Below are 14,999 nucleotides of genomic sequence, written 5' to 3'. Positions count from 1 at the left end.
ATTAGCAACAACAGGTATGCTGGTAGCTTAAAGTTTCTGCTCTCCCTCTACGGCTTAAATTTTCTTTAGATTTCACTATTTGTCCAACCATCACTGAACCAAGCATTGTAGCTCCCTGTCCCACCTGCTTCTATGACATCACTTTCCCAGCACAGCAGGGACGTATTTTAGATTAGCAAAGTCATTTTTGTCTTGACTGCTGAGATGCGTGAAAGGGTATAACAGCAAAGGCCTGCTAACAAAAGATCAGTCCTTCAGGCGGAGCCACTACTTTCCTGCCACTTTCATGATCCCACATCTGGACCAAGCTGAACCATAAGATCATAAATAGCTTCTTTTCAGATATATTTTTTCTCCTAACTCATGCAAGTTAAACTCTAAACTTCCCAGCTCTCTCAGTGGGGTGCCATGTAATCCAACAGTCTTAAAGGTAAGTCCAAAGCTATTTAAAGCTTTATGAATAAAAATCTGTAAGTATTTTAGAGGTTTATAAATCAAAAAACTAGTAATGTGTTCTAATGCTCTTAAAATGTTTTATGGCAGAAAATAAAATAATAATTTAAAAAAAGCTTTTCTGAAGTATATTTTTTTTCACTTTGGGAAGAAAAGGTTTTGAATCACAAAGTACATTTATCACAGGTACAATGTGGTACATACAATTGCAAAGTAAAACACTACCAAATTATAAGAATAAAAACAGAGTAGCTGTTTAATGAACAGCAAGATTAAATAACTCATTTAATACAAATTCACAGTCTGATCCCACACACAGGTATGTATTGACTGTAAGTATTTCTTCCCTGTTTAGCAACATTCTGAAAACACAAACTCCATTGCTATTATATCTTATTACATCTTATTATTAGTGTCTAAACAACAACAACAAAAAAACCTTTTTCTTTTAAAACATTTTGTTAGAATTGTTCATGCTGAACCTAAAACCAGGACCATTTTAAAGGTCTGAGCCTTTATTTGCATAAAATATCATGCACTTTTTAAAAATAAATCTTACAAAAATTACTTCTCTTGAAAGAGAATCCCAAAAAATTGTTTGTACAATATTTGCACAACACTACATTTTCTTTACTATGTCCATACTAAAAATATCTATTAAAATAATCTGTGAGTTAGATCAGTAACAAGTTACAGGATCCTAATATTCTAAGAAAAATAGCAATTTAACTGCTTTGAGGAAGTAAATTCCCACTTGTGTAAGCATCAGGTTGATGGAGAGTTAAATGTTGAAGTTATTTGGCAAATAAAGATTGATCACCTTGAATTCCTTCCCTCCTGTAAATAAGCCTGAAATAGGAGATTTGCTATGTGATTAAGATAATATACTTCAGCTAGAATAGTAGTAAATTGGTGACCTAAGGTGTTGAGCATCAGAAAATGCTCAGTTACAAAAGATTTCAACTCTGCATGTAATGAGCACTACTACTGGTCAACATAATTGTAATCAGTAATAAGAACTGTCAGAAAAGTGTATGAAAACTGGTTTAGGGTTTTAGTTCAATGGTAGACAGTCAATTAAGATGAGTAATTTTCACCTGATGTTGATTTGTATCCGATTTTTATTTGACAGATTATTATCCTGTGAACTTGCTATCCATTCTAGAGATCACATTATTTCAAAAACTTAAAATAGCTTTCTTCTCTTTTGGAAATCAGAACACATTTGTTTCTACAGAAAAAAAATAGATTAACCTGGGCTTTGGCGGTGAATTCGTGCTTCATTTTCTTATTTCTTCTTGAGCTCTCCTGCTGGTCCCACACTGAGTTAAGGAACCTTGATTTTTATAGGCTATTCAATTCCAGTGAACAGCAGCCAGATAGCATACTGTGCACACAGTCTGCATAAAACATTCATACATCTGAATTAAAGTCTTCTAGTCATTCCTTTATTTGAGTTCAGGTTGTCTCCTTAAAAATTTCACAAACATAAAATATTTTCTTTGGAGTACCTTAAAAAATTCTACCTGCAATTAGTACAGTCTACATGCTGATTCATAATTAAGATAATGACCGGACCCATATTTTACAGCATCCCCTTGTTCTCTTACTTGTAGGGCACTCAGAAATCATTGGTATTACATGATGCACTCTCAGACTGCTCACGTTTTCTCTCCTTTACAGAGCTTCAAGAGGAAGGCAGTAGCTTCTGCATCTACAAATATATATGTACGTGTGTGTATATATAGATAAGTTAATAGATACAGACACACACAGAATAACTCTTCATCAGACCATCACAACAAAAGGGGTGCTTCAGGAAAATGGGGTATTAATCAAGGGTGTGAATATTATGCTGAAACTTATTTAACTATATATTGCTTATTACAAAACCATGAAATTGTATTTTGGGTTTTGAACGTACAGCAAATGGGCTTTAAACAAAGACAAAGAAAGCAAATAAACCCACCTAGAATCACAGTGTTTAAACAATTCAATTTGTTAAAGTTGCTAATTAAAATTAAGCCTATATATGTAATATTCTTCTGCAACAAAGAAGCAGGTGAACAATGCTTTCAAAATCATTACTATACTAGGCAGGCTCATCTGGTTTTGTTATTCAGCTCTATGCCAGAAAAAGACTTCTGTTTATACAAAGAATGGGTAAAGTTACTCTTCAGTTATGATGGCATCCAAACAAAGCGGTATTTGCTCGACAGACAAAACCAAGCCATACCTCTTTATTAAACAGTAACTGTGAAGAAACAGGAAATAAATAGCATAGCACAACCATATATATATACATATACATATATATATGTATACATATAAAACTATTTACTCTGTAATTACAAATCTGATATTTTTTTCAGTGTTAAACTTATAATCCAGAACTCATCTTTTCATGATTCCACACACATTTCACAACCAAGCTACAAGGCAAATTAAATTTCATCTTTTTTTTTTTTTTTTTTTTAAGTACCATCTCCACTGATGGCTATTCACTCTAAGAAGTAGACTACAGCCAAAAAGATAAGATTAATGGAAACTTTCCTTTATCTATTTTACAATAAAAGGTGGAGCAGTGAGTTACACACAACTCAATTGCTACAAGATAAGAGGAAAGTAATAAACTTCATATTCATCAATGACAACAGCATTAATCACATATCAAAGCATATTAAAAGGTTTAATTAAATACCAAAGAAAAACTCTTCAGACATGCAGGATCAAATGCCTAACATTTCTAATGATATTAAACACTATTCATTCAGGCATGATTCCTATTTTATAAGTCAGGCAACCATTCTGCTCTATGCACATAGCAAAACAAACTGATTTTGCTTTTATTTGGTTAGCAATCTTACTTCTACACATTATGGATTATATACACCAAATCCAAACTTGTATTAATTGAACAATTCAGAAAAAAAAAAAAACAACAAAAAAAAACTCAGAAGTAACCAAAGGCTTACTTCTAAAATCAAATGAAGGTGCCACTCCACACATTCAAGTTTGGCTGCCGAGCCAACAAGGTCAATTATCCCAGCAACCTAATTTAATTTCTCCTTCACACCTGAGATGACAATCTACTTAACAAATTTAACCTAATGCCATTTTTAAGTGCCAAAGTAAAGTGAGCCTGCTATTATAATAATTAGAGAGCTACAATCAACTATTGTGTTTTTAGTTTTTGAATTGACATGTTTTTTTCTGTTTTTAAACTATGCTTTGTTCAGAGTATGAATGTACATTAACCATTACATCATTACTATTTTCTTTACTCATTGCTAATGAGCATTGACATATTTCAGTACAGTAAAATAATTATTATTTTTAGAAAACCAGTTGTTTGGAAGTAAATTCCCCTTTAAGATAGGCCACACTTTTAAGGACCTATCTTATAGAAGAGGAGTTATCCCAGTACTCTGTCCACTCATACTGTGGCTCTGACTGCAGAAACAGAAGAGGAGCAACTGGACAAGTTACAGAATAAACTTATTTTATTACAGGCTATATTGTTTCAGGGACTTCTGAACATCTCTTTTGCCTTTATTGCCATACGTCCCATAGCAAATATTTCATTAGGTTAAATATGCAGCGAGAACATATTTTCAGGACTCTGTACTTAATTCTGGAAATGATATCTCAATATCACACAGCAGGGAAGCTTCAAAATGACAAAGACCTATAGTTTTACAGTACCTCATCCATCAACATATGCTACTTCTTAAGAAAACTGTCTAATGAAAAATTATATTTTCATGCATCCAAACTTCACCAGAGAATCAGACATAATATACGGACAGAAACATCTAGAGGAGCTCTGCACATAATTTTGATAATGGATTTTGCACGTTTTTCTAATGCCAACAGAAAGAATGTGCTTTCAACATAAAAATTAACATTGCCTCCCCCCAAAAGGATGCAGAGATCTTCTAATCTTTAATCACAGAATCAAATACAGGAAATTGACAATTTAGGATCTAATAGAGCTTATTTAATCCTTCTTGTTCTTCAAAGGAGAGTAATAAGTAGCATGATAATTTCATGTTACTGGACAGTATTATTTTCCCATCCATAATATAAAGCAGAAGATGAACAAATTTTCTGTATTGAAGTGAATCTGTCTCTGAAGAATTGACGGAAATAAATTCAAACACATCATCACATTAAGTAGTATTACAGCCAACATAGGTAAATGTATGTTTCCTTGCAAACTATTTAACCAGAAAAAAAGGACTCAGAAGTGCAATTCATGGCATCCTTGCCTTCTTAAGCACATAACACTAGCTCCATATTTTCTGTCTTCAGAGAAAAATACCTACATCCTTGCTAAAATGTAAAGGCAATAGAGCACAGTCCTAGGAGAAAAATATTATATCTAAATTGATATCTATAGAAATTAATAGAACAGAAGAACTGATTTTTATACCTTTTTCACTTTATCAATGCCAAAAGAAATCATTATTTCAGATTTTATATAAGCATACATAAGGTACTTTTAAAAGCAAATTTAAACTTAATGAATAAGTCTAAAAACATAAACACCAAACATGAAAAACAAGGATACTGTCAAATCTGTCCAGTACTTTGATAGCTGACATAGTAGCAATATAAACCCATTAGGAGAGGAATTAATCCTACAAATGGATTCATCTTTTCTGGGTTAGAATTATTATTGTAACAAAACAGGGGTATCACCTTTACCTATGTACAAGGTGCAGAGATTGATCATTCTGCATAATTGGTATCTATCATAACAACCGTATGTATTAACCTTATAACAGGAGTCCATGGAAAAGTTTCTTACAAGTGCTTCAGAGAGGTTGGTCTTACTTGTTTTCTGAACAACCATTCCAATAGATAGCAGTTCATAAAAAGTCTGACTAAAAGCAGTGTGTGTAAGTATTTAAAGCTATAAGTATTTGAAATTACTTCTTCATTCTGAAACTGCAGGGCAGCTGATATTTCCTCCACTCTCTGAGAGTTCTGGAGGAAAAAAATCTTATCAAAGAGATTACAATATTTCACTAGGCCTTGATCACCTCTTACCATGAAACCACCAGATGATGAATGGATAAATGAGGCTATTTTTGTTCTTTTTTTTTTCTGATGTAGAACCGTTTTGACTGCAATTTAAAAGCTGTCTTTGTGGGACATGTGTATAATAAATGCTGTGTAAAAAACTTTCATTATACAGAGTATTTTTTGCCTCTGATATTTCTTCATTCAGCACATTAGTTAGAAATACACTGTTTGCTTATCAATAAATCAAAAGATTTAATAAGAACTTGACTTTTCTTACACTGAATGTCAAGCATAAATCATAAAGTAGACTATTTAAATAAGTGATTTTGCTTTTTGTTTGTTCTTTTGTTAGCCTTTCCTAACAGTATCATCTAGGCATCCAGTATGAATCATTCTATGGATATAGAGCTTTAAACATAATAACCACCCTCCCTACTTTTTGCAAATTCATTTGGCTTTTTTTTTTTTAAGAAACATTAATTTGGGAAAAATATTTCTTATTGTGCATTGTGCTAGCACATTTAACTCTTAATACCTGGCATACTGTTCCAAGAGCTATAAGTGCAAGTTTACTGCATTAGCCCAACATTACTAATTCCCTATTGCTGTAACTAAGGTTGGAAATGCTCTGGTGCTTATAATGCCAGCTTATGACTCTCAGCACTTCCTTTGCACAACTTGAATTTAGAATACAACCAATAATGACAGGGCTTTTTCTGTACTTTTCCAAAATGTAACAAATTCTCAGATTGGGAGAGTTTCAAAGTTTTTGATACTAGTCAGCTATCATGAAAATTCTCTACATATATAATTAGGGCAGTATCTTTTACATCACAGTATGGCAACACTCATAACATCCCTTTTAAATTAAGTACACTATATTGAAGACCTGTGGCAGAGTTATGGAAAAATATTGACAGAAGTCTCAGTTACAGCTTAACCAAGGAATCAGTGAGCCCTGACTTTACCAACAATTTAAGAAGTGGAAAAACCTCAACAGCCTGATTAAAGGTATGTTTGTAACAAACACAGCAGAACCGCATTATTTGAATTTTGGAATGGATGAGAATGATGCCTTAAGGGAGAGCACTTTCTGTCCAGATACCTGAGAACTTGCACCTTAAATTATTCTTATTCTAGTATAAAGCAGGGAGTGGGCATATCTGCCAGGGACAATTCTGAAGTGATTTATAAGCTTTCTATGCTTGAAATGTTATTGTAAACATACTTAAAAAAAAGTTCACTCATCTATTTATACTTCAGAACACATACAGGGTTTGATGTTTTCTATGTTAAGCAAACACAGAGAAGATTTCAAAGCTACACACACATTCTCAGAGCTCTTCTTTTCCTGTAAAGGATGAAGCTTTACAGAGAAAGCTCTGAGAAGTGGCGTGCCAAGAATGGAAGACCAACATCAAAGTCACACAATACCTGGTTAACAGTTGAGTCTCTTTCCTCATTGCAAAACAGGGTTTCTTACAACTTCAAATGAAATACACCTTTTCTAAATGCTATTTTTATCTGTCAAATATACCTCAAGTATCTGTTTGCATACATTTATTTTACTTACCATCTTAAAAAAAAAAAAAAGATACAGTTCAAACAACTGCAGAATCAGAGTCCCACTTTTATATATAAAAGATGTGATAGACATAGATCTTTTATATATGCAGTGTTTTTTTTTTGTTGTTGTTGTTTTCAGAATTTATTACATATATAATAGACAATTTTCTAGATGGTGTTTTGACATGATGGTAGATTTCATATTCTATAGATATGTTGTTTCAAAAATTTAGCTTTACTATCATATCCAGACAGAAAATATACCGTATATATTGTGCACACAGCACAATGAAGCTGTGTTACTGCCAGTTTTGACTTGGAAAGACAGCAGTAGAATTTACTCAGTTTCTGATAAGAGTTATGTATAGAAAATGTATTTCTCTCAGCGTGTTAATCTACACATAAGCTATTCCTTCTAGAGACTGCTGACATTCTGTAAGAAACCTCTCCTTATGACAGTGTCAATTACAGCACAGTCATCCTTTAAAATCTGCATACATATTGAAAAGAAACTATTCTCTGAAAAAAATAAACTTGTCTGGAACACAGAATACATCAAACATAATTATGATAAATGACTTCCTAGACTTCAAAGGAAAACATATTTTTTGGAAATGCAGTACTATCAGAATTACTTTTAAGTTCTATTTACAACACACCCTGCACTTGAAGCTCTAACATTGTAATAAGAGATGCAATAAACATATTTTTCTCATTTTTTTTTTTATTAGAAAAAGTTACTAATAACTAGAGCCACTCCTAGATTTGTCAGTCAACTAATACCAACAACAGTATCATCCAGGGACAGTACTTCAAGAACAGCCTTTCTTCAAAAGGTACATTAGATAAGAAAAGTCTGTGAAATAAAGAGATACTCACTTAAGAGAAAAATTGTATTTTTCTACAACATGCCAGCCGTGTACACACCCATCTTTTTCTTTAGAATATTAATGTTATAATAATCCTAATGCTCTAACGGATTTAAAATTTGGTTTTATTTAGATCTGTTACACAACAAAACTTGGAAGTATCATAATCCAGATCGAATTTATTTGAAAGACAGGCCAAAGATCAAACCTCTGAATTAACCTGAGTAAAGTTAAACCTCTTGGATGCTCTCCAATGCTTGCTTTTTTGATTGCTGATAATGAGGATTCCTTCACAACGATGAGTCATCTGATCCTGCAGTTCCATGACCTTTACTGATGAAAGCGTGTTCCTCTATTACGTTCTGTGTAGTTTCAGCTTCCACCAAAACCCGTTATACATTTCTTTACTGAAGCAGAGAGGACTTGGTGTCTATTTAAAGATCACGGGCAAGTCATAGCTCTTACCTCACTATTCTAAACCTGTTCCTATTGTTTTCCATACTTAAACCACAGCACCCATATAACAGAGAACACTAAAACACAGCTTTTGCCTGCTCTTTGCATTCTATCCAGAATTTTACTACCCACTCCCAACCACAAACACACATGTTCAGAAGAAATGGGGTAGGAATCTGATTAGGGTTGCTTTAAGCAATTTTGGGGTTAGAGGTCAGTTACATGAATGTTTCTGACATTTCAATACAACAAACTTCTCCAACAGAACAAACAAAGTAAAATCTTTCAGCATTACTGCCTTTCTTACCAAACCACGGACATGGTTCTGAGAATGCCAAGACTTCTAGAAAAAGATGCATCTACTAACTTCTGTTGCTCCAAAGCACGATGATTTGATTTAATCCACTCGACTAGCTTTCAGAAAGTTAATCACAACATGTTCTTCCATATCCTTCACAGCTGTCTGATGAAGATAGGTTTGTGTACAGCTGTACCACAGCTTGAGGTAGTCATTTTCAGTTTATTTCCCCTTTCTTGTATTTCAATACAGCCAATCCTGCCACAAACTCTTTAAAAATCAAGTTTTCTTTCCAAGTGTTAAAACTAAGGCAGAATTTGGTTTGAGCACAGCAAAAGCCGGAAACTTAAGTTCAAGGCAGGGAAGAATAAGATTGTTTTTGTTTAGAGATGATAGTAAGAAGTAAACAGATGAATATATTTTTAAATTTTACTGACAGTTCATAAACAGTAATAATATGTTTTCTTTAAAAGCAACTCCTGTGGTATTTCTAGACTTCAACAATACCTCTAGACTATCTTTCATTTCTTTTGCTGTTGAGAAAAATCTTTCTCTTATACCTCATGAATTATTAACACAATGAGACAATATTCACTTTTAAGAGGACACAATAGTTTTCAGCAATAATAAATGTTTGATATCCATTCTTGATGCAAGTATTTTCAACACTTTCAAAAATTTCTAAGTTTGAAGCAGTAATTAAGATTTAATCACAAGAATAATTGTTCCTACTAATAAATAGCAATCAGTTCAACTAGACCAATGCATTATCTCAGAGGATGAATACACAAACACGCACATGAAGGACAAAGGTTAATGATTTTTTCAACTATAAAGGTATTCATTAATTACCAGATGGATTGCCTAATTTTCTACTAGCTCTGAGGTAAATTTAAGGCTAACTATACCCTAAATAGTTGGAATTTGTTACCACTGACATCACGTTATACAGCACAAAAACAACAACAACAAAACTAACAAACAAACAAAAAGGTTATTTGTTTCTGTGATTTTTTCCTTCAGCAAGTTATCAGATAAAACTACAACACTGGCAACAAGTTTCCTTAATATTTAAGTCTAGCTTTCTGTCAAGTCCATACAGAGGCTTTTCCGAACACCTGTTGCTTGCAGTGCATGTAAAAAGAGAAATCATGTCAAGATCATCATCTAGCTACCACATCAAACTCAGCTTAATGGAAAGTCGTAGTAGGCTATATCTACCTTTACTGCAAGGTATAGGTCACCTAAAATTTTGGTTAAATATTATCTTAATAGGAAAAATAATAACAGATAGAAGCACAACATAAAGTTAGTTCTTCTGCTGTTCATGACTACATATACAACACTCTAAGGTACAGATAAATCTTAGCCTAGAAGAAAAAAGTCAAGTATTTTAAAAAGGTCTTGAGATCATGTGTTCATTACCTTATGTATATTTTGTACTCGTTTACTTATCTCCTGGTGATAGAATTTACATTCCTTCTGTAGGTAAGCTATATTGGAGATACAGTCTATACATAAACTGGGAAACACCCCACTATAAAAATAATTAACGATTTTAATAGAATTAGATTAGCAAAAGCAACCCACTACTGGACGCTGAGATTTCTCAGCGCGTCTCCCAAGCTCTGGCCTCTCCCCAGCAGATGGCAGCGCAGCCCCAGAGCTGCAGGGCACCTCTGCCGCGGCCTGATCGCGGGGAACCGGGCAGCCACTTGCCTATACAGAGGTTATTAGGTTGATAGCATAATAATGCCTACCGAAAAGCTGATAGAAGAGTCGAAGAAAAAAGATACCCCAAGAGAAGACTTTTCTTAATATCTTTTCTAATTAGGCCTGCTTCATCTGAAGTACAGCAAGAACTACCAAAAGTAATAAAAAAAAATCCAGAGGGTTCTTGCACATCAGATGAAAACACCCTCTGTTGCAAGTAATATTGCTTCAAAGTTTCTTCATTTTCTACATGCTCACATTCAAATCCATAAACATAACCTCATACATGTATTTTCATAATAACCAGTAGATTACATAATACTTTAAAGGGAAAACAAAAAAAGCAATTGAGCTTTTTCTTTTTTTTTTTTCTTTTTCTTTTCTTTTTCTTTTTTTTTTTTTTAAATCAGGAGAGCACATACAAGCACTCCAAAACACAAACCCAAATCCACCATCATGTCACTATTTTGGAAAGCACTACCAAGTGACACTTGTCCTTCCCTTTTATCCTCAGCTACCAAAAAATACATGAAGACCAGGAAACAGTTTTTTTACAGAGTTTTCAGTACTGTCCATATATTAATTCTGTTAAAACCCAAAAAACTATTACTGAGGCCACACAAAACACATTATGTACACACAAGAAATAAAAAGGAAGCTCTGTAACAGTCAGGCTAATAAATTACTGCTGCAGTTAACTCTAACATTTTAAAGGCTGCTGGAAACAGTCAGGGAGCCTACTGAAGCCATGTTCTCACCAAAATGCTGCAAAAGCAGAAAAGAGCCCAGCAAAATCAAAACCAGCAAAGCAACACCAATTCACTCACAGGGATCCCAAACACTTGCTAACTCTACCTCTATATTTCCTCTCCAACAGAAAAAAAACTCCAGTCTGTTAAGATTCAGATACCTTCTCCTTCCAGCTCTTACCCCTCTCTTTCCCCTGACCATCACCACCTCTAGATGGTCCCGGTGTGCCACTGCTGTCACAAAGCTCACAGGTCCAATTGACTTGTGTTAGCCAGACAGGAACATGTCACAAGAAAAACCCTAGCTACATTGTTCTACAGTAAGAATCAAAAAGAATACCATTTTAAAAATGCTTTGCAGGTTGGGAACACACTCCCATCCTTACCTACAGCAAAGATTTAATAAAGGCACTGACACATCGTCCTGTCAACTAGAGTGTATTTTTTTTCCATCTTTCATTTCAACAAAATAATTTGCAGGTGGAATGTCAAGCTTAAACCCTCAATTTCCTGCTTTCAGACCTTCAGCTGTTATTAGACTTTGTCTACCACTACCAACTTCATTTTAAAATAGCTGACTCAATTAACTACATCTTCCTAGAACATTTACCACACATAAATATCAAGCAGTCTTCATGCAAATCTACTGATTACTGCCAATTTCTCTCCTACCTAGAAACATATTTCCCACAGGTAAATATACACATTTCAGCTGTACCAAGATCGAGTATTTTTCTGCCAATCCAGCTTCATTTTAGTATTAGTTTGCAGAAATGTATGCATTGTACAGTTTACAGAAAAATAAACTTAGTGTTAGCTTTGATTGTAGTAATCACAAAAATCACTGCTGTACCAGATATATTGCGTGTATATCATTATAAAAAATAAATAAAAAAGACGTTAAGCAATAATTTTCAACTGGGTAATTTAAAGCTAGTTTGTCTCATCTCAAAAACATCAAAGTGACATGTTTTCACAGTCACATCTTAATTATTGTATTTTGTAGACCTGTAGATAAAGCCTACAGGAATTCTAATTAGCTGTGCTTCTGCATTACTGCTTCTGCTGTATATTCCACTGTTCTCAGCATGTGCCCTTCTCTTATGCAGCTTGCTCAGTCAAGAATGTATACAATCACTGCATTTCCAGCTTCAGTCCATGTTACAAAACCCGTAGAGTTTATTTATTGGTTTAATCAACATCTATTTATTAAAGCTCTCCAGCTTCCTAAAAACAGAGAGTAAAAGAAAATATTTCTTCCTTAAAATCAGAAAATTGCTCTTTCGTAATTTTAAATAAAATAAAAAATGATAAAAATAAATAATAGCAATAAAGTGGTAATAATAAAATAATGAAATAAAAAAGGAATAAAATTTTAAAAAAAGCATTTCAAGTAATGATTTTGGATACCAGACTTAACACAAACAGGGAGAATTCTAATTAAATGTTAAAGAACTTCTTTCATCTGATTTTTGCATTGCATTATGTCCCAAGGCAAGAGGCTTTATTATACAGAAATTAGTATTTTTAATATCTCTATTTTTATACTAAATATTTACTAAATAGCTTAAGTTTACTGGGTGTCATACATGAAATTAACTTTTTTATTCTTTTTGTAGTTTTCTGCAGTAAGAATTAGTGATGGATGTTGGAGGCCTGAGTCAAAAATTCAACAGTCTTAGCTATTATTCTCCTTCCCCTAACTTGCATATATCAGCAGCTACATAATTCAATGCTAAAATGTTTTTAGTGCAAAAGCAAGGTATCAACTACTTAAACAAAATAATAACAACAAATCATTTTAATAAACCTGCTGACCTTTTGAGGTATTTGCACCTGCTACTCACAGTTTAAGACATTTCTAACTCCTGTGATAAAGGGTGCCAGAGACTGAGATCTACCCTACTCTGGCTTTAAATTCTCAGGCTTTCCATAACAGTAGAGAAAGAAATACCATTATGGGGAGATCATGTGAACAGGGGCATCACATTCAGCAGAGAGATGAAAGGCACTGTCAAGCAGAATGCTGCTTAACCTCACAGCTTACCTTAGAATCACATCCACTATGGAGATGCTGAGTGCCTACAGCACTTGCTGCCATGAGAAACAGCAGTAGGACTATTCAAATCATTAATATGCTCAATTTGCTAATTACCTGAAAGCATTGGAAAAATTATGGTTTTCAAGTACCTGAAGTGTGGTTTTCCACAAACCTCAAAAAAAAAAAAAAAGTCACTATCCGAAATTGTTCATCTCTCCTGCTAGGTTACTTGTACGTATTTCAGCCATGCTTTATAGTCTAGCTGTGTGATAGACAACTATGACTTTATGTAAACTCTCTGGGATACCTTTTTCATAAAAGTGAAGAGTGTTTTAGCTGCATGAGTTCCATTAACATTAATGGGTGTCACATGGCTAAATCCCTGTGCCCCACTCTAAAATTTTATATGTCTGCATAATTAGAAATAATTTTCTCTGAACTGACTTCCTTTCTAAGTGACTGTGTTAAGAGACAGCAGAAAAATATTGCAGTGCCAATCCACCATGACATCTGTGACACAGCTCTTAGAAAACACCCATGAAATTATTTCCCATGATTCTAACCATTTCTGTCTTGCTTTCTTAAATTCTTAGGTTCTTCCTCCAAGGTATTTTGATTGTTGAAAATGGATTTCATGTTTTTCTTCCACAAAAGGTACAAAATAATGACATTAAGCTTTCCTCTTTTAATAATTCAGTCACAGAAACCATATATTTAAATTATACAGTTGCACTTCTTTGGGAGTGCTACATCAAAAACCAAATCCTATGCAATAAGTTAACATCTTGTAAGCACACCCTTTATTAATCTTGGGTACTGGTTGCATTAATCTTTCACTGCAACTGCTGCTGTCAGTTTTTTTGCACCAGGCCGGAAAGATTCTGCTACATCTGCTTCCCTGGGTTATATTCAACAGTTTGGTTCTCTGCTATTTCTACCATAGTATGTACCTTTGGCAGATATATGCCTAACATTAAAAATAAATGCAATGTCATTGCCTACTGAACTGCTGAACCCTGACATTCACAGCAGCTCAAAAGAGCAGTGGCTCTACACTGTATTGGTGAAATGCAGAAATGTGTTATCCACCTTACTACCTGTTGATATTTGATTTCTACACTGTAAATTATGAAAATAGAAGTATGATGCAATTTTAATTAAAAGCTACCAGGCATGTAGATAAAGGTAACAGTAATCATTTATTCATGAAACCCTCCAACATGAATTGGATCCCCTATATAACTTTTTCCCATTTAAACCAAAAGACAGTAATATTCTGCCATTATAAATACAATCAGCTCAATTCAAGCAGATACAACTTGAAGTAATTCTCAAACACCAAGACTTCCACCACTTTCCATCATTTATATGAATGTCAGTCATTCAGCCATGATGTCAGTACATTTGTTTGTAAACTGCAAAATCATGGGGATATTTTCAATAGGTGTTCAATGAGTACATTTTCCTTCTGATCAGAAAAAAAAAAAAAAGGTTGAAGCTAGATTTACCGGTGAAGGACTGTAGAAATGGTAGGTTACACCTATACCAGCTCACTTACATAGTTTGCATCTTCACATTACCTGAGAGCACCTTTTGGGAAACCAATACATGAATACTTTTTTAGTGGAAAAGCAAGTTCATATAAGTAGATGTAAATCTGTTTTAAAGTTGATCCAAGATCAAGTTCAAACAGACTCCTCATGGCACGGCAGGTACTGCTCATTTGCAACTACATTCCTAGGAAACAAGAATTCAGTTCTGTGATGCGAGAAGTCTCCTTGAACTGCTTACCATCAGGGTCAACCCACTCCACAAATTCAGTT

General features: G+C 33.9%; 1 long non-coding RNA gene across 1 annotated transcript; it reads left to right on the top strand.

Moving 5' to 3' along the window:
- The first annotated feature begins 292 nt into the window (after positions 1-292).
- On the top strand, positions 293-13,831 carry LOC106037390 (uncharacterized). The gene is made up of 3 exons (XR_001207988.3): positions 293-430; positions 7,782-7,886; positions 13,770-13,831. It is a non-coding gene; the product is annotated as an uncharacterized lncRNA (long non-coding RNA).
- Positions 13,832-14,999: the final 1,168 nt, after the last annotated feature.

This window comes from Anser cygnoides, chromosome 13, assembly GCF_040182565.1.
Source record: "Anser cygnoides isolate HZ-2024a breed goose chromosome 13, Taihu_goose_T2T_genome, whole genome shotgun sequence".
NCBI classification, from domain to species: domain Eukaryota; kingdom Metazoa; phylum Chordata; class Aves; order Anseriformes; family Anatidae; genus Anser; species Anser cygnoides.
This window is presented reverse-complemented; position numbering and strand designations above follow the sequence as displayed.